A 20,829-nucleotide genomic window follows, 5' to 3' on the forward strand; every position below is an offset into this window, starting at 1 on the left:
GTTGTCTGAAGGAGCCATGCGCTGCCCGAACCTCTCCATCCCTATGCCGTGCATGTGTTTTATGACATGCTCTGAGGGCGCCGGGTTGGTTCCTCTGGCCGATCCCGGCAGAAGGAGCTTGGCTCCTCCAGAGGCGACACGGCATCGCTGAGTCACAATCCACTGAGTCAGCACTCTGGGACCCCTGCGTCAACGGGGTCACCGCACGCGTTGGACTCTCTCGTATCTGAGTCAGAGCGTTGGGAAGCGTTCAGTCCTGCGCAGCTGAGTTCAAAGCGTTTTGCAGGGCACGCTGCGCACAAGTCTCTGGCTGTTTTTACAACATGTGTTTTCCGCACAGCCAGGGAGAGCGTTGTTAGGGCTGCAGCCGTTTCCTCGCTAAATGTGTTTGCTCCGCCGTTTAGGGTGCAACAACCCTCACAAAGCCGCTTTACGGCATTTAATAAATATATTCCAAAACGCTTACCACTTTAGCGCTCAAAAAAGAAGCTTCCAAATTTATTTCCAAAGTTAACTCTGGTGCACTACTGCAATGGTGGTGCAAGCTGCTTTGTGCTGTTGTTTTTGTGTGAGTTGCTCAAACTTCCACTCAGGCTATCTAAGCCGAAATGTTTCTCTAGATCTCCTGAGCCGAAGCTTTGCCAGACTTATTACCCTTGCAGCAGTGACAGTAGCAGCAGCAGCAGCAGCAGCAGCCGCCCTGGTCGATTGTATCTCATCCAACTCTCCAAGGTCAACCCAAAGCAACCTTTTAATGGGGCCATAAACCAGGAGGGGTATGTAGAAAGTTTCGGCATGCGGACCCTGCATTTATGGAACGCTCTCCCTCGGAGATTAATCAAAGCCCAGCGCTGTAACCTTCTGAAAGCCCTGCACAGTGTGCTTGGGGTGGCTTCTGTTGCAGGGACAAGCAGAGAGACGGTGGTGGGGTTAAGAGACCAATGGCGTTTAGAATGCCGAATTGGATTTAAAGTGGATGCTTCGTTTGTTTAATCTGTTAACTGCCCTCGGAGTCTCCAGGGTGGGCTGAGCTAGGTCCTCAAACAATTAAATCACTGCTCTTTTATTAGCCATTTATTAACCAAGTAAGTTGTTTTGGTTTTATTTCTGTTTAACCCGTTGCTGTGCACAGTCTCTCTGAAGGCGGAGGAATTGGCTTCCATTTTTCTGCCTTTATAGTTCTCTGGCTGCATTGCAGTTTACTGTCTCTGGAACTGATATAGGTCAGTTGCTGTGGAGCACAACAGAAAGATCTGTGTATGTTCTGCCTGGAGAAGAGAAGATTATTGTGGGGAAGATTGTGGATTATTGTGGGAAAGAGGGCGATGAAAATTATCAAGGGGATGGAGAAACTTCCCCTATGAGGAAGGTTGCAGCATTTAGGACTTTCTAGTTTAGAGAAAAGGCGAGTTAAAAAGGTGGCATGATAGATGTTTATAAACCCACAGCATGGAGAAATTGGAGAGCGAAATCTCATAATACTAGAACCCAACTGGGGGGCATCCAAGGAAGCTAAAAATTGGGAGAATTCAGGACAAAAGAAAATACTCGCACAGTGCACAGTTCAACTATGGAACTCCCTGCCACAAGGAGGTAGTGACAACCACCAATTGGATGACTTTTAAAGAAGATTAGACAGATTTATGGCGTGTAAAGTTCTTCTGATGGCTACTAGTCAGGAAGGCTATATTTGGCCGTAAACGACCTTGGCCCAGTATACCTGAAGGAGCGTCTCCAACCCCATCGTTCAGCCTGGACACTGAGATCCAGATCCGAGGACCTTCTGACCCTCACTGCAAGAAGTTACAGGGAACCAGGCACAGGGCCTTTTCAGTAGTGGCGCCTGCCCTGTGGAATGCCCTTCCATCAGATGTCAAGGAAATTAACAACTATCTGACTTTTAGAAGACATCTGAAGGCAGCCCTGCCTAGGGAAGTTTTTAATGTTTGAAGTTTTATTCTGTTTTTAATGTTCTGTTGAAAGCTGCCCAAAGTGGCTGGGGAAGCCCAGCCAGGTGGGCGGGGCAGAAATAAATTATTATTATTATTATTATTATTATTATTATTATTATTATTATTATTATTTTCACAATTGGAGGCAGAACTGTTTCTGAATACCAGCCACTGGAAACGGCAGGAAGGGAGTGGGCTACTCTTGTGCTCAGATGCTTGCAGGTTTCCCGGGGGGGTATCTGGTTGGCCAGTGTGAGAACAGGACTAGATGGGCCATTGCTCCAGCAGGCATTTCTCATGCTTATATTAATGTGAGCCATGCCAGAGGTCTTCAGATACCTGCTGGACTGTCTCACACAGAAGATGGAGTGAACTCTTGTTCTCCCGTTGCTCCAGAGGGCAGGACCAGCATTGGAGGGTGGAAACTGCAAGGCGGCAGCTTTTTTTTGCTATGAACCTTATGAGAAATTTCCTAACGGCAAGAGCCTTTCAACAGTGGAACAGTCTGCCTCAGGGAAGTGGTGCCCTCTCTTTTGCCGAGGCAGAGACTGGACAGCCATCACCAGTCAGGGATGCTGTAGATTCCTAGGCCTTCAATTTGTTGTTGTTGTTGTTTAGTCGTTTAGTCGTGTCCGCCTCTTCGTGACCCCCTGGACCAGAGCACGCCAGGCCCTCCTATCTTCCACTGCCTCCCGCAGTTTGGTTAGACTCATGCTGGTAGCTTCGAGAACACTGTCCCACCATCTCGTCCTCTGTCTTCGCCTTCTCCTTGTGCCCTCCATCTTTCCCAACATCAGGGTCTTTTCCAGGGAGTCTTCTCTTCTCAGGAGGTGGCCAAAGTACTGGAGCCTCAGCTTCAGGATCTGTCCTTCCAGTGAGCACTCAGGGCTTATTTCCTTCAGAATGGATTGGTTTGATTTTCTTGCAGTCCATGGGACTCTCAAGAGTCTCCTCCAGCACCAGAATTCAAAAGCATCAATTCTTCGGCGATCAGCCTTCTAGGCCTTCAATATCCCTCCCAAATCCAACATTCTGTGATGCTTTCACAACCTAGATGAATTGTGTCATTCTGGATTTTTTGGGAAGGCTGAAATCAAGAGACCCATTTCCACACACTCCCTTCCCAAGTGGCCGAATTGGTATCGTTAGCTACCCAAGCAGATGTTGCAATCCGGTAGACAACGCCAAAGGTTTTTTGGAGCCCGCTTGGCCAGTGTGGTCAAATGCCAGCAACTGCATGGCTGTGGTGTGGAAGGGGCATGAGGAGTCATCATCCGCGTATCTTGGCAGCATCTGAGTTCCTCATCTCCAGGCAGGCTCAGAATTTGAGGAGGTAAAGAGCTGAAGGTGGCGGTTTAAATGTCAGAAAGGAAATGTGCTTTTGCTCAGCTGGATTTCCAAAGGGAAATCTGTCTTTGGACAAAGATCATAGAATCTTAGAATCTTGGAAGGGACCCCAAGGGTCATCTAGTCCAACCCCCTGCAAGGCAGGAATCTCAGCTCAAGCATCCATGGCAGATGGCCATCCAACCTCTGCTTGAAAACTTCCAATGGAGGAGAATCCACAACCTCCCAAGGGAGACCATTCCATTTTCAAATAGCTCATACTGTCAGAAACTTCTTCCTGATGTTTAGTTGGAATCGCCTTTCTTGCAACTTGGAGCTATTGGTTCGAATCCTACCCTCCAGAAGAAACAAACTTGTTCCATATTCCAGGTGACAGCCCTTCAGATATTTGAAGATGGCTCTCATATCTCCTCTCAGTCTCCTCTTTTCCAGGCCAAACATACCCAACTCCTTCAAACGTTCCTCATAAGGCTTGGTTTCCAGACCCTTGATCATCTTGGTTGCCCTCCTCTGCACACCTTCCAACTTGTCATCCCCTTCTTAAATTGTGATGCCCAGAATTGGACTCAGTATCTCAGGTGTGGTCTGACCAAGGCAGACTAGAGTGGCACTATTATTTCCCTTGATCTGGACACTAGACTTCTGTTGGTGCCGCCTAGAATAGCATTCACTTCTTTTGCTGCTGCATCACACTGTTGACTCATGTTAAGCTTGTGGTCCTAAGACCCCTAGATCTTTTTCACGTCTCCTACTGGTAAGCCAGATGTTCCTCATCTTATATATGTGCATATGGTTCTTCCTGCCTAAGTGCTTAACTTTACATTTGTCCCTGTTGAAATTCATTTTGTGAGCTTGCGCCCAATACTCCAATCTGTAAAGGTCATTTTGAATTCTGATTCTGTCTTCTGTGGCATTACCTTACCTTATGGCAGGATGAGTGAAAGACTCATTCTAACACGAGAAGATCTTGCTGGATCAGGCCAGTGGCCCATCTGGTCCAGCATCCTGTTCTCACAGGGATCGAGTAGATGCTTGCGCAGAAACCTCCAAGCAGGATCCAGGCTCTCTAGGCCTCTCCCTTCCTGTGGTTTCCAGCAACTGGGATTCGGAAGCCTGGCTGCCTCTGACTGCAGAGGTAGAGCATAGTCATCCTGGCCATCGACAGCAATAACCTCCACAAATTTGTCTACTCCTCTTTTAATGCCATCTAGGTTGGCAGCCATCCCTGCCTCTTGTGGCAGGGAGTTCCACAGTTCAACTGTGCTGAAGATGGCCTCATCATCATCACCTGATGCTGTTGAACTCGGGACCTTTGGTTTGTCCCTGAGCTCTGGCCACTCCTTGTTGAGGGGTCAAGCCCCCCAGGTTAACTGTTATGGGGTGAAGCCTGCCTGAAAGCGCTTGCCCCCTATTCCAGCTTATCTGTGACTGCTCAGTTCTGAAAGAAATCCATTCTGTACATTTTCAAGAGCACCCTTTACAAAATAAAAACAAATCACAAATTGCAGGACACTCGGAGTTTTGCATTTCTGTCATTTCGTGAAAGAGGAAAAAGCTGGAGGGTTTGGGTTTCAAAATATAGATTTCACCGTTGGAAGGAAATTCAGTTTTAATGAGGTCTTATGTCTCTATTCATTTTATTGCCTTCCCTGAGCCTTTAGAGTGGAGCAGGCAATAAAATAAATCGTCCGGCTCGCCAGGAGCCTTCTTAGTTACTACCGGAAGATCCAGCATCGGTCTGTTGGCATGGGAGCTCTGCCACGGTGGGAAGCAAGGAGAGATGGTCCCACTGTAGAGACAGGAAAGGTGGCAGGTGCTGAGCTTTTGATACACAGAAGGTGCCCACGTTCATCCCCTGCCATCTCTGGTGGGAAGGAAGGCTGGTAGTCTTGGTTCGGGTGGCACAGAGACTCACAGAATTGTAGTTCTGGGAGGGGACCCCAGCGGTCATCTAGTCCAACCCCCTGCAATGTGGCAATCATGGCTAAAGAACCCCTGACAGAAGGTCATTCAAGCTCTCCGGCAAAGGGGAGTCCACCACCTTCCGAGGGAATTTTTTAAACAGTTGGATGGGTTGTCATGTTGTCTTGAAGCTAGGAAATTAAGGGAGAGTGAAGTGATGCTAAAGTGATAGGTAATGAATGCGAGTTAGTGCAGCGGATGTGCCCCAAATACACGTTCGTACTTGGTTTGTGCACCTTGGCATTTTCTAATGGAGCATCTAAGGACACATTCAGAAGTGGTGCTAAAAATGCTTTTCGGTCCGAAAAGTGTGAAGCTGGTTAATGAGGTGTAGAAAGTGGAAAAGAGCCATTTTAAAAATAGAAATCTGCATGCCAGCTAATGAAGATTTCCTTTTTCATTTCGAACTACCCTTGTGGGAAACGGGCACAGGGGACTCACTGAGTTATTATACATGTCATACGAAAATGAGCATCTGTCCCGGAGAAACTGAGGGTTTCTTGGAGGTGATTTGTGGTTCCAGAGTGAGAAGGTCAGTGCTGCAAGGCAGATTTCCCTGGAAGATGGGCTTGACTGCCACCACCGATCAACTCCTGCGATGTACCAATGCAGGCGAGTGTTGTTTGGTGTGTTCCCGGACGCGTTCTCCGTTTACACAGAGCCACAGTGACGCCCAGCAAGATTGGCCGGCGCCTCGCGTGAACGCCTTGGGACGCTTCCCACAATCCTTTGCAACAAGCCGTCGCTCGGCAGACACACGTCGACTTGGAAAGGGCTCTCTGCAGCTAGAAAATTCTGGAACCCACTGGAATAGCCAGGCATAGATGTTGAAAGCCGGCGTGGCGTTTCGCTCCAATGTTTTGAGCGTCCTCCTCTGCCTGTGTGAAACTGAGTCACAAGGTCTGGACGCTTTTGCAAAGAAATCTGAATTTTTAACGAAAAATGCAAGGGAGCCTCACGGCAAGAGGCTTAAGGGGTTGGAGGAGTTTGGAGAGTTGTAGGCCCTACAATGTTTCGCCAGCCAGTACGTGCCAATCGGCACGGCTTTTCTTGTGCAACTCATTGTTTTCCCATCTGTGTAATAATAATAATAATAATAATAATAATAATAATAATAATTTTATTTATACCCTGCCCTTCCTGGTTCAAAAACTGGGCTTAGGGCGGCTAAAAACAAATTTAAATCACTTAATTGTAAAAACAGCATAAAATGCAGTATAAAAACATGAATAGCAATAAAATTCAAAGTTCAGAAATCAATTTAGATGGAAATCCATCTAATAAACATTAGATAATCCCCAGGGCTAGCTGGCTGAATTAATCCTACTTGGGCCAGCAAGGAGGCCAGGGGAGAATTAGCTGTGGGGTCTCAAAGCAGGTAATCTTCATAAAAGGGGAGGGGGAGGGAAGAGAAAGGAAATAGAAGATCAGGCTGAATTCAAATTAAAGGCTCTGTCTTACAGGCCTGACGAGGAGGTTAAATCCTGAAGGGCCTGTGTACATGTGTACCCTCTGAGTAATTGCAGGGATGTTCCGATTCTAGACAATTCAGTTTCATCCATAGAAGACGCCATTCTGCGTATGTCCAAGGGGGTTGTTGTTTTGGGGTGGAGCAGAGGAATGATGGGATCTGGTGACAAGTCATGTCTGACTTCCGTGTGTGTGTGACGGATTGCAGAGGCTGGCCCACCCCTTTCCTTTGCTGAAAGCCTTCACGTGGGATACAGGCATGCTTTTTCCAGAAGAGCTGACAAACGGAAGATGCTGAGCTTGATGTGCCTTTGGTTTGATGCAGCAGCCAGGCTCTTCCTATGCCGTGACGTCGATGTTCTCGCTGAGTGCAGTCAAACCTCGATTTTTGAACGTAATCCATTCTGGAAGCCCGTTCAGCTTCCGAAATGTTCAGAAGCCGTGCCTCAGCTGTCAAGCTTCCTGCAGTCAAGTGGAAGGCGCGTTGGACATTTGGCTTCTGGAAAACGTTTGAAAACCGGAGCATTTACCTCCAGGTTTTTGGCATTCGGGAACTGAAACGTTCCAAAACGGAGGCGTATGTAACCCGAGGTACCACTGTACTGATTTATTCCAGAATAATTTTTTTTGCAAGCATCAATCTGATAATGCCACAATCCTTTGCATCATTGTGTTTCTGAATTCCAGTTGCTGGCAGGTGGGCACGGTCTTACTGCTGCCGGGCTCATGCGCAGCTTGCAGGCTTGCGCGGGCGTCTGGTTGGCCATTGCAAGCCCAGGATGACGGATGGATGGACCATTGGCTGATCCAGCAAGCTTGTCCTATGTTCTCATAACATTTTGGAGTGGGTGTCCATGCAGTGGAGACCTTTGCTGAGACGGTACCAAGTGGGCCTCCTTTGAGGCAGGTGGAGCACCAGAGAGGGACACAATGAATTCTAGGATTCGAGGAACACACAGGACCAGGTCATTTCCTGATCCAGCCATCAGGGCCACGGCATGCCTTTCACCTCTCCTTGCATTGCGTCTCAATATCACTGCCCAGATGTGATGCCCTGGCTTAGTCTGCTTTGCTTAGTGTGAACCCAAATATGTGTGTGCTTATTTGTGAATGGAGTTGTTTTCTCACAGCCTAGAGACGGTGTCCCACTGAACACAAGGAGAGACTGTTCCGTATTTATTTCAATTATTTAAATACAGTGCTCCCTTGGTTCTCAAACTTAATCTGTTCCGGAAGTTGGTTCCAAAACCAAAGCGTTCCAAAACCAAGGCTCACTTTCCCATAGAAAGTAATGCAAAACAGATTAATTCGTTCCAGACTTTTAAAAACAAACCCTAAAACAGCAAATTAACCTGAATTTTACTGTCTAACGAGACCATTGATCCATAAGCAATAAACAATGTACTGCAGTCACACAATCAATCAGTAGCTGAACTGGGTTCCACACAGTCAGAAAAACAAAACAAAAGCCGCAAAAACAAAAATGCAAAATAATTAGCAAAAACGGACAGACCTCAGTGTAAGATTCAAAATGGAAGCGTGGCACTCAAAACAGAGCACATTCAGCTTCTGAAAATAGTTCGCAAACCGGAACACTGTACTTTCAGGTTTGCAGTGTTTGGGTTCCAAGGCGTTTGAGAATCAAGGTCCCAGTGTACTGCCCTTTTGCCACAACAAAAGCAAATAGATAAGAATACATTAAAAAAAGAAAACAGTCTGGCATTTGACATCACTTTGCGCATTGTTAGCTCAGAATCTGTGTATATCTTTTCTGTGGGTGTGTCATAGGTTTGTAGTTCCTGCTTTGTGGAAATGGATCTGCAAAGCGATTTGCAGATCGTGGGCTGACCTGGCGATAATGTTCCTAAGATCCTTAAAGGATGGGGAAGGCGGGTCATTGACAAGAGCCTTTGGTTCGGTGGCTGAATCGCTTAAAGCCCTGCCGGGTTGCTGCCGTTTTGCAGAGCCAGACGGGGCATGTTGTGCAACACGCAGTAAAACGGTTGACGACCGGCAACTGTCAAGTGTGGAGCCAGGATTCTCGGCTGACGGACACATGTTCAGGCGTCTCAGTTTCCATAGGGACTGGCTGCTTCCCCAGGAATGCTCCTGGCTCCTGGCATTTAAATATAACCCATCTTGCACCAATGCAGTGGATTGTTGTCTAGGCCTCTTATATCACCGTCGCCTCTTGGATCCGGGTCTTGTAAACAACAGATGAGGCAGTAAATCTACGTCTGGATTGTATTGCGTGGGACTGCAGGTGGGGACTCACATCGCAGAATGCTCCTCCATGGAACAAAACGCTTTACCTAGAAATCTAGCCTTCTGCAGAGAAGGCCAAGCTTCTTCTATTTTATTTTATTTTATTTTATTTTATATATTAAATTTCTATACCACCCTTCATGCAAGGATCACAAGGCGGTTTACAATATAAAAGTACAAAAGTACAGAACAGAGTAACAAACAAAAACAATAACCCCTGCACACAATTTAAAAGGTTATTGCTTACCTTGGTCTGGAAACTATATAGTGGTACCTTAGTTCTCAAACTTAATTCCAGAAGTCCATTCCAAAACCAAGGCGCGCTTTCCCATAGAAAGTCCAGACTTTAAAAAACAACCCTTAAAACAGCAATTTAACATGAATTTTACTATCTAATGAGACAATTGAACCATAAAAGGAAAGCAATAATCAATGAACTGTACTGTAAAATAAATAAGACAAGATTTTAGATAAAAAAACTTTTTTTAAAAAAAAATATCTTACCTGCGCTGATGATAGTCATTGTTTGGATAGGGGGCTTTTATTCGTTTCCACAGTCACACAATCCATCAATCAGTAACTGAACTGGGTTCCACATAGTCCCAAAAACAAATGAACCGAAAAAGCCTCAAAAACAAAAAATTCAAAATAAATGACAAAAACAAAAGCGCCAAACTTAATCCGTTCCGGAAGTTCCGTTTGACTTCTGAAAGGTTCAAAAACCAAGGCGCAGTTTCTAATTGGTCCAGGCAAGGGGTCAGTAACCTTTTTCAGCCATGGGCCGGTCCACTGTCCCTCAGACCATGTGGTGGGCCTGACTATATTTTTTTTGGGGGGGGGGGAATAATGAACGAATTCCTATGCCCCACAAATAGCCCAGAGATGCATTTTAAATAAAAGGACACATTCTACTCATGTAAAAACATGCTGTTTCCCAGACCTTCCACTGGCTGGATTTAGAAGGCGATTGGGCCGCATCCAGCCCACAGGTCTTAGGTTGCCTACCCCTGGTCCAGGCACCCCAGAAACAATAGCCAACAGCCATTTCGGATGTTTGGCTTCCAAAAAACATTTGCAAACTGGAACACTTACTTCTGGGTTTTCGGCGTTTGGGAACTAAGGTACAACTGTACAGTCATACCTCAGGCTGAAGTAGCTTTGGGATGAATATTTGCGGGTAGCGCTCCACAGCGACCCGGAAGTAACAGAGTATGTTACTTCCGTGTCTTGCCGCACGCGCATGCGCATACGCTCAAAATGACATCACGCACATGTGCGGAAGCGCCAAATTGTGGCACGTGCAGACACACGGACGCGGGTTGTGTTTGCTTTTGGATGCGAATGGGGCTCCGGAACAGATCCCGTTCGCATCCAGAGGTACCACTGTACTTCTGTTGAAGCAGCTGAGAACAGTGTTTGCTTTTATTGCCGCTGCATCACCCTGTTGACTCATGTTAAGCTTGTGGTCCACCAACCAAGCTTATGGTTTGCACCTGGTGCTCTTCTCTTGAACATGTCCTTCGGGGAAACCGAGGGGGATACCAGTGCAAGCCAATGTGTCACACACTTAGGACAGTGTGGAGCAGGTGGCACTTCCTTGCTCACATGCTTGCCTCTGTTTGTCAGGATGGGGGCACCCCAGGAATATGCCTAACATCAGGCAGGCTAATTCACAGGAGTGGGGTCTCATGCCAGGGAGGACTAAGACCCATTAGCACCTGGGTGGTGGAGTAATAAGATGTCTAAACCTCAGCAATTTGCACCTCATTAATGAGCTGAAGTTTTTTTGCATCCTGGCCAGTCCTAGACACCAGACACATTTCCTTTAAGGAAGTCATTTGACCCTTGGGAAAGGGAGACTCAAATAGCCTTAGGGTACAAATCAGGGTGGATAAAAATCAATGATTTTTAAGAATAAAATAAAATAAAATAATCGGATTTGTTTTATTTAAATCAGATTTTTTTTTATTTAAATTGGGATTTTTAAAATAAAATGCTTTTGGAGGAAACATCTTTCTAAAGATAGTTTTCTATTTAAGTTGCATTATAAGTCCAAAGGCTATTCATCAGGAAATAAGGATTTGTTTTTCATATGTGCCAAAACTCAGTCTAAGAGTGTGTGTTTTTTAATCGTTTAACCACATCAGTTAGCAAACATGGATACATATGCAATAATGTTATTGTTTTAGTTAAATAAATTGTTTAAAGGTAAAGGGACCCCTGACCATTAGGTCCAGTCGTGACCGACTCTGGGGTTCTGTTCTTAACCTGAGGTACTATTACTGGGTTAGCGGAGTCTGTAACCTGAAGCGTCTGTAACCTGAAGCGTCTGTAACCTGGGGGTACCACTGTATCTGCATTTTGCAAAGAAAAAAATATTTTGATACTATGGTATACCACATTGAAATGTTTAAATGTTTCTTTGTCCTTGAATCTTCCTGCCACGCTTGCCATCCATTCATGCCACACCAGGGTGGCATGCCGCACCCTTTGAGAACCTTAAAGGGGTAAAGGTCTGTTCAAGACCCTGTGTTTATTTAGACAGGGCAATTGTGCTGGAGAAGACCCCGCCAGCCATACTCTCTCCTGGGCTGACCGGCAGGCTGTTCGTCTGCTTGCATAAAGAACTTGACAGCTTTTATAAAGACGGCAAAGTTGTCACAACTCGGCTAATAAGAAACCACAAGGAATTAGCTTTGTAGGGGGAAAACGTTGCCAGTCCAAAAACCTCAAGCGTTCTGTTTCTTCTTGTGAATGTAGCATCCCATGCCAGCCTGGGTTTGTTTTGTTTTTTATGTGTTTGTCTCATAGCACGGGGTGGGGGTGGGGTGGGGTAGGGCTAGGCAAGAGCAAGCCATATGTGTGTGTGTGTGTGTGTGTGTGTGTGTTAATAAGCCGCTGCTCAGCAAGAATACCATGATTCCCATCAAAAATTCTTTTTTATCATTCTGTAGAAAGTGATTGCCAAAATCGTACTTCAATTTCACGCAGTCAATTCTGTAGTTAAACCATAATCATCACGATAGTAAAAGATTCTTTCAATCCTGCTTGCATACTTCAAAGAGCCAGGCAGGCAGTCTTTCGAAAGAGGTTTGCCAGGTAGAATAGCAAATGCAAAATATATCAAAGAGAAATAATGGAGGTTCACCCCACCCTTCCGTTCTGACATACCAGTCCGATTGCAATGATGGTCCTTCTCCAGATCGAATTCTTGGCACCCAGTGGCTGAGTCAATAAGCAGAATACTTTATCTCCCCTAGTTCAAAGCATGCCTGTTAATTAAGTCCAAATTTCATCTTAAAAAGCAGGTGTCCGCTGCTCATGTTGACGGCTTTGGAGAGTTGCCAAAAACGTACGGTGCATTGCACCCCCTGCCCCTTCTTTCCTTCCGGACAGGCAGCAGGTATCGGACAATCTGCGGGTGAAGCTGCCCCCTGACCCTGGGGGGGATGGGAGGATAATTACTCCCATGTTATCCTCAAATTCCATACAAAAAGGCTCTGATGTAATGGGGACAGCCATTAGCCATGGCAGCCAAACAGGAAGTCTAGGCATGAGCAAGTCTTATCTATTTTATTATTATGACATTTATAGCCTACTTTTCGCCCAGGAAGCTGAAGCTGGCACATGTGGTTCTCCCCTTCCTTATTTTATCCTCACAACAACCCTGTAGGGTAGGTCAGCCTAGGAGACTTGAGTCTAGCTTCAGGTGACCCAGCATGTTCCATAGCTGAGTGGGGATTTGAACCGTGGTCTTGGACACTTTTAAAGAGCCATTTAAGCTTGTGATTGCTAACATGTCTTGTGGCAGTGAGCTGTTCAGGTTGCCTGTGCATCGTGCCAATAACTGTTTAGATTTGACATGAGCCTCATGCGGCAAATCAGCTCCATTAGAAATTGCCCCGATTTCTCAAAAATTTATGGAAAAGTGGGATAGATATAAGATATATGTTCAAAAATACAGTAAAGGTTCGCTATCTATGCTAGCATTTGATTGACGTTGGAGTGAGACTGAGTTGAGAAATAAGACTAAGAGCACATATTGATATAGGAATGTATTAGATCAAATGTAAAGAACTATACAATAATAAGAGTACATTCATTTGTAAAAAAGGAATATACAATGGGATAGACAGGAAGTCCAAAGTGTTGGTGTATATATGATTTTGGAATAGTTTTTTGTCCTTGTGGTTTTTTTTTTTGGTTTTTTTTGCTTTCCTTTAAATATATAAACTTTGTATACATGCTGAAAATTGCAGTATAATAAGCCTTGTGATGTAATATGATAATGTTTACCGAAGTAACATAAGAACTTTAATAAATAAAGAAAACTGCAAGAAAGAAAGAAAAGAAATTGTCCCGATTTCTAATATTCTTGCCTAGGATGCAGTTGGGGGCTGTTTTCCCAGGGTGGCTGCAAAGAGGGAATACAATTAATTGCACATGCTAAACAATTAGCAATGTAATTAAGGCTTTGAGGCATGTCAGCCCATAGAAACATCTTGGTTTTATGGAAGCTGGGTGTCCGGGTCTGGGGTCTGCAAGTCTGAGTTGCATCTCTGTTAGAGTGTAAAAATATGAAGGTGGCTGAAAGTTTAAAAAAGGTGAACTGCGAAGGGAGTGTGGAATGATTCAGTGCTTTTGACCAGCAAGGTCGTTTTCCTGAGTTTTCCTTTCCTTTTCAAAGCAAATTTATTGGGGCCTCCCATGAATCAAGTTGCGATAACATTGCCATCCCTATAAAAACTGTTCAGTTCTGTACGCGAGCAGAAAACCCTGTCAATCAGCTCGGGAGAAAGTCTGGCTGATGGGGTGCAATGACCAGTGCAATGGCCTTGTCCCTTTTCTCAGGCAGACAGCGTGGTATAGTGGTTAGAGTGTTGGACCTGGACCTGGGAAGGACCTGGGTTCCAAACCCCGCTTGGCTACGTGACGCTCACTGGGTGACCTTGTGGAGGGCAGGAGCTGCCCCTCAAGTCTAACCTCCCGCGCAGGGTTGTTGTGGGGGTTAAATGCAGACGCATATAGGTGGGGTCACCTTGAGCTCCTTGGGAGGAAAAGGTGGGATATGTAAATGGAGGCAGTGAGAGATTTTACTTTCTTGGGCTCCATGATCACTGCAGATGGTGACAGCAGTCACGAAATTAAAAGATGCCTGCTTCTTGGGAGAAAAGCAATGACAAACCTAGACAGCATCTTAAAAAGCAGAGGCATCACCTTGCCAACAAAGGTCCGTATAGTTCAAGCTATGGTTTTCCCAGTCGTGATGTATGGAAGTGAGAGCTGGACCATAAAGAAGGCTGATCGCCGAAGAATGGATGCTTTTGAATTCTGGTGCTGGAGGAGACTCTTGAGAGTCCCATGGACCCCAAGAAGATCAAACACATCCATTCTGAAGGAAATCAGCCCTGAGTGCTCACTGGAAGGACAGATCCTGAAGCTGAGGCTCTAAGACTTTGGCCACCTCATGAGAAGAGAAGACTCCCTGGAAAAGACCCTGATGTTGGGAAAGATGGAGGGCGCAAGGAGAAGGGGATGACAGAGGACGAGAGGGTTGGACAGTGTTCTCGAAGGTACCAGCATGAGTTTGACCAAACTGTGGGAGGCAGTGGAAGACAGGAGTGCCTGGCATTCTCAGGTCCAGGGGGTCACGAAGAGGCGGACACGACTAAACGACTAAACGACAACAAATAAATGCAATAAATAAATAAAATAGTAAGTGTGCAGTCTCTGCCCTTAGCCCAAGGGCCATCATGGGGTCCCCATCCTGCCTGCCTGCCTGCCTTCTCTTTCAGAGACTTTACGCTCCCCTTTTCAGCTCCAGAAGCCAAACCGAGCCTCTTGGCCTGGAACTGGAGCTCTTGCCCTGCTTTGTCTCTGGAAAGAGAGAGTCGGGTCGGGTTTCGCCAGGAGAAACCGCAGTTTGAAGTATGGCAGCAGCTCAGCGAGAGCTTGGAGGGGACTTGTGAGGTGGGAGGCGAGGGAAGTTCTCCAAACCCAGGCATCATATGGACCCTTCTGTGGCTCAGGCTTGGATTGAGCGCTGAGGGTGGGAGGCTTAATCGATGTGCGCGTGTGAGCCCTCTGGAACATGTGCATGCAACTTATTTATTTACTTTATCTATTTCATAAAATGTATGTGCTGCTTGATTGTAAAAAAACCCATAGCAGTTTGGAAAAAGATAAAACAATAAGATCAAGAAAGATTTGCAACCGTACTTTGAAACATACAAATAGTTAAAATACCGAAACGGATGAAACCCACAACAGCATTGCTAAGCATCTGGCTATGCTTGCCTAAACCAGGACGTTTTTGGCAGGCACCAAAAAGAATACAGCGAAGGCGTCTGCCTGATATCAATAGGCAGGGAGTTCCAACTTTCAAAATTATATGCCATTATATAAATTTATGGGGCAACAGCATTTGGATGAGGGTGTACAGTTCTGGTCGCCTGGCCTCAGAAAGCGTATTGCAGAGTTGGAAAACATTCAGAAAAGTGCAAGGAAAATGATAAATGGGATGCAGTGACAAGGGAAGTTGACAGCGTTTTGGAACCTTTTAGTTTAGAGAAAAGACGACTGGGAGGAAACAGGACTGAATTTTTTTAAATGGTGCCTGGCATGGATAGAGTGGATAGGGACCAGTTTCCCTCCCTCTCTCATAATACTAGAAGTTGTGGACCTCCAAGGAAGCCGGACGTCGGGAGAATCAGAACAGATAAAAGAAAGTCCTTCTTGACACAGTGGAAGTTTGGAACTCCCTTCCACAGGAGGACACCAGCTTGGATGTCTGTAAAAGAGGACTGGACAAATTCAGGGAGCAGGAGAAGGCTATCGATGGCTCTACTCTGCCTCTGTAGGCCAATTACTGGAAACCACAGGAAGGGAGAGGGTCTTGTGGTCGAATCCTGCCTGCGGGTTTCACAAAGGCGTCTGCTGGGCTACTGTGAGAACAGGGTGCTGGACTTTTGTTGTTTAGTCGTGTCCGACTCTTCGTGACCCCCTGGACCAGAGCACGCCAGGCACTCCTGTCTTCCACTGCCTCCCGCAGTTGGGTCAGACTCATGCTGGTAGCTTCGAGAACACTGTCCCACCATCTCATCCTCTGTCGTCCCCTTCTCCTTGTGCCCTCCATCTTTCCCAGCATCAGGGTCTTTTCCAGGGAGTCTTCTCTTCTCATGAGGTGGCCAAAGTCTTGGAGCCTCAGCTTCAGGATCTGTCCTTCAAGTGAGCACTCAGGGCTGATTTCTTTAAGAATGGATACGTTTGATCTTCTTGCAGTCCATGGGACTCTCAAGAGTCTCCTCCAGCACCAGAATTCAAAAGCATCAATTCTTCGGAGATCAGCCTTCTTTATGGTCCAGCTCTCACTTCCATACATCACGACTGGGAAAACCAGAGCTTTAACTATACGGACCTTTGTCGGCAAGGTGATGTCTCTGCTGGACTAGAAGGGCCTTTTGGCCGGATCCAGCAGGCACCTCTCATGCTGTTATGTTCTTAAGTTCTCGTTCCCCCGCTTCTGCCAGGCCCTGACTCTCAGAGAATGCATCTGAGAACGTGCTGAGTGCCTTCCCTGCTCCCCCGGCTGTCCCGTGCACCGTCCTGGGATGGAGTCCCGGTGGTTTTAGGCAGCCTCTCTGCTCCCCGCCCTCTGTTTTGGGCACTCTGCGCTGCCCATAGTCCTTGGCAGGCTCCTGGGGGGAGGCTGGCTGGCTGGAAACAAGCTGGCCCCACTTTCTCTCCCTTGCGCCTCTTTGCTCTTTAAAGCCTGACCAGGTCCTGGGGCTGCTGCTGCTGCACAATTATAACGCAATGCAATTAAAGCCCCTATAAAATGCCAGCAGCATGGAAGTAGTCCATGAGCTAAAGAACAGGCTGTTTGTTGTGCTTGGCAGGATTCGTTTCGTGGAACCATCGCGGCAAGAGGCACCCTCTGTCCACTCCAAGCTCGGTGGGCCGGGGGAGAGGGGGGAGAAGGGATGGAACCTGGAACACACGGTGGGCTTGTGCCAAACAGTCTTCCTGGAGCATTTGGGGGGCAGAAAGGGGGCTTTTTCAGATTTCTGTGCACCGAGTCGGTGACCACAGTTTCAAAATCTACCTTAGTCCACATTTAATGCCATTTCCACTGTGTGTGCTCCTCCTTCTTGCGTACTGGGACAAGTGAATATGTAGTTGTAAGAGCATTGTAGTTGAGATCAAAGAATCGTAGAATTGTAGCATTGGAAAGGGACCCCAAGGGTCAACTAGTCCAACCCCCGGGCCAATAGGCATTCTGTTGTGGTGACCATAACCTGAGTCTGAGTTTCTGATGCTGACTCTGAGACAGCTGTCCTGTGAGCCCTCCTGGCTTCCTTCTTCGCTTCCAGAACTCAGGAGCGCATGAAAGCCCAGTCCTCCCTCCTCAGCCTGCTCCCAAACCTCTACGCCAGGAGTGTATCTACTCACAGAGTTAAAAACTGGCACTGATCTAACTCCTTTTGGGGGGTTCAAGTTGTTGACCTTTTTTTAGGAAGGAAAACCATGTTTTTGGGGGTTCAGGTCAAAGTTATTGAGCTTTTTTAGGGAGGAGGAAGGCTTTTTTTTTAAGCTTCTTTGGAGGGAGCCAGTGATCTACCACAGATGCCCAGTGATCTACCTGTTGGACGTGCCTGCTCTACGCCATTCACATGTAAGGTTTTGTAGGTTTTTATCCCTTGGCTCAAATACATTTTACTATGGTGGATTGCGTACAATAAAATACATGCCATAAAAATATAATTCATGCAATGAAATATAATATAAGAGCAATATAACAGACAGAAATTAAAAACAGCAGACGAAAGCAGCATAATACCCAATCAACTCATTGTTAAATGTTCTTAAAGAGCCTTGGGGAAATTGAAAAGGTCTCTCTGCCTGTTGCTGCAAACCTGACAGCTTGGGTGCCAGGTGAACTTCCCTAGAGAAGAGCGGTGGATCAGCCGGGTGCTGCTACCAAGAAGGCTCTCTCCCCATCATGTCGTCTTCTTCTTTGGCGATCCCTCGTAGCCACGTAAGATTGTCTTCCATGAACACGGTCTTAACCATGGGTAGGCAAACTAAGGCCCAGGGGCTGGATCCAGCCCAATCGCCTTCTAAATCCAGCCCACGGACGGTCCGGGAATCAGCGTGTTTTTACATGAGTAGAATGTGTCCTTTTATTTAAAATGCATCTCTGGGTTATTTGTGGGGCCTGCCTGGTATTTTTGCATGAGTAGAATGTGTGATTTTCTTTAAAATGCACCTGTGGGTTATTTGCGGGGCACAGGAATTTTTTCTCCCCAAATTCCCCCCCCCCCCCCCAGGTCTGAGGAACAGTAGACCGGCCCCCTGCTGAAAAAGTTTGCTGACCCCTGGTCTTAACGGTGAGTCTGTGACTGGCTGTGGAGGCCAATTCTGGGTCCTGCGGGTTTGGGGCGCCCAGGCAGATATTTGCATGTGCAAAACCCCCGTTTCACATCCTGCCCATTGCTGCTGGCACCTGCGGCTGCTCTCAGCTAGGCCAGCTGATTCCCAAGAACCTTTGTGTCCCACAAGCCAATGAAAGGAGCAGCGCAGAGGTGACAGGCTCCTTCTGGCTGCTTCAAGGGCCAGGTGAGCCTTGCAGCCTTGTGCTGGGATGGATTCTTCCTTCCTGAGCACAGCTTTGCCCCTCCCTTCTCCTTGGGCACTGTTTACCTTTGCAATCTACGCCCAAAGTGACTCTCTTTCAGCTGTTTGTTTTCACCTGATAACTGGCCAGCAGGCAATTTGCTGGTCCTCCAGTAAGAACCAACCAGCAGCCTAGATGAAGCATAGAATTGCAAGGGACCTTTAGAGGTATCTAGTCCAACCCCTTGCAATGCAACACGCATTCCTCCATCCAATTTGAAACCACAGTGTGGAGTGGCTTTGCTCCAATGCAACCTCATGTAACTTCCCCTTGTTAACTGCGAAATCCGAGGGCTCCCTTGGACAAAAAGCAGACACCAACCAGAACAATTGGAGCAAAACAGCAGCCAGTAGGCTTGGTCTTTATTGAAGACTGTCGCGACAGGACTCCTACTCACTGCAAGACGAAGCGAGATGGAAGCCCTGAACAAAAGGAGACCCCAACTTTTATTAGCTACTAATCCCTCATGCTACACCCCCAAGACTACATCACAACTACATCATTGACACATCACAAAAAGGAGGGGTTGAGGGAGGAGTTGTGGTGGTAACCTGAGTATCTTGTCACCTGGCCGGTTCCTCCTTTCCCCCGCCCCATCAGTACTTTACAAAGGGGAGTTTGCAGTTTCCTGTCTCCAGAGGAAAGAGCTGATCACTGTCCTGTGTTTCAGTCCGTACTGAATCCACTCCCATATGCAGGTCCTTTGTGAGTGCAGTGATCTTCTGTCTAGGACCATCAAGGTTGTCATGCCAACTGGGTAGGGCTCGCTGCGGACATGTTGGCTGCCTTGTGTCAAGTCTCCCCCCTTTGATAGTCCTTCCTTCATGGTGTAAAATAAAAGTGGAACAGTACAGATCTGATGTACGGGTGATTTTCTATGACTTTATAACAGAAGCGTCACATGTGTGAGTGTGTGTGTGTGTGTTGTGTTTGTACAAACTGAATGATTGGGGGGCGTGTCCTGCAACACCCTCAAACAGATCAGAACGAAGGGTCATTAGATAGCCAACACCACCTGATCAGTCTGCAAACAAACTGGGGAGAATGGCTGGATAAACAGGCCATTTGGAAGCCCCCCTTAGCTCCTGAGTGGGGGGAAACTGGGCTTGTCCCACTTAATTCTGCCCGGTGCTGTTGAGTCTCCAAAGACATCTCTGACGTCAACAAGTAGCATAGCATGTGGGGGGGGGCATTAAGGACTGCCAAGTTTTCTCATCTCCCTCTTCCTTTCCCAGCAGCAGGACGCCTGCTCTGTGGTTCATGGACCACCAAGGTGGCATTCGGCAAGGGGTACTCAGTGCCCCCCCCCCCAGCATTGTGCACTCATCCCGGCTTGGCTTGGATCAAGGATCCCACACTGCGGCCAGTGTGCCAGCTGCCATGGAAAGCGGGCTCAGCCCCAACACCACCCCAGGAACCCCCATCTGCTGTGTGCCAGCCTCTCCCCTCCATCTTCTCGAACCCCCCCCCCCCTTTCCCCATCATCCAAACAGGGCAGGGCACTGAGCTGACAAGCATCCCATCCGTCAAGCTGCAGGGGAAACAGAGCCAGCGGCAAAGACCTTCTAGGGCTGGTTCCCTGGAAGAAGGAGGTCAGGTCTCTCTGACTCGTGGGTGTGAATAGAAGAGCCTGTGATGGATTGGGCCAGTGTCCCACCTAGGCCAGCATCCTGCTCTCACCGTGGCATCCTAGGCGAGCATCCTGCTCTCACAAGCAAAACCTCAGCACCAGATCCTTCTCCCCTCCTGCAGTTTCCAGCAACCACCCTCTGACTGCAGGTAGAGAAAAGCCATCATGGTTAACAACCATTCGGTCCCCCCCTCCCCCATGCATTTCTCTAATCCTCTTTTAAAGTCATCCAAGTTGGTGGACATTGCTGCCTCTTGTGGCAGGGAGTTCCACAGTTTAAGTGTGTGCCACATGAATAAGCCATTTCTTTTGTCTGTTGTAAATCTTCCAACATTCAGCTTCCTTGGATGCCCCCTTTCCCCCCTGTGCCGTCAATAATCTTTCAAACGTCTATCATGCCGTATCTTATTTGCCATTTCTCATCTCAACATCGTAGCACCAGGGTTGTGTTCCTGTTGCTGTACGGAATGCGAGAGGAGCATAGCGGTCGTACAATAGATGGAAAGACACCCAGAGAGGGGGAAGAC

At 47.1% G+C, this 20,829-nt stretch overlaps 1 protein-coding gene and 1 long non-coding RNA gene across 7 annotated transcripts in view; one reads left to right on the plus strand and one right to left on the minus strand.

The window, feature by feature from the left end:
* LOC310659622 overlaps positions 1-20,829 on the minus strand; it is a 325,082-nt gene that overhangs the window by 200,563 nt on the left and 103,690 nt on the right. The gene's annotated exons all lie outside the window — the stretch shown is intronic.
* The window catches only part of IL11RA (interleukin 11 receptor subunit alpha), a 140,739-nt gene that overhangs the window by 64,649 nt on the left and 55,261 nt on the right, over positions 1-20,829 (plus strand). For 2 of the 6 annotated variants that reach the window (XM_083403047.1, XM_083403049.1), the window contains exon 3: positions 621-776. The exons of the other annotated variants lie outside the window; for them this stretch is intronic. The gene's annotated coding sequence lies outside the window, so the exon portion shown is untranslated. The remainder of the gene's footprint in view (positions 1-620; positions 777-20,829) is intronic. 6 annotated transcript variants of the gene reach the window in all.

This window comes from Podarcis tiliguerta, assembly GCF_965153285.1.
Source record: "Podarcis tiliguerta genome assembly, chromosome: 11".
Taxonomy (NCBI): Eukaryota; Metazoa; Chordata; class Lepidosauria; order Squamata; family Lacertidae; genus Podarcis; species Podarcis tiliguerta.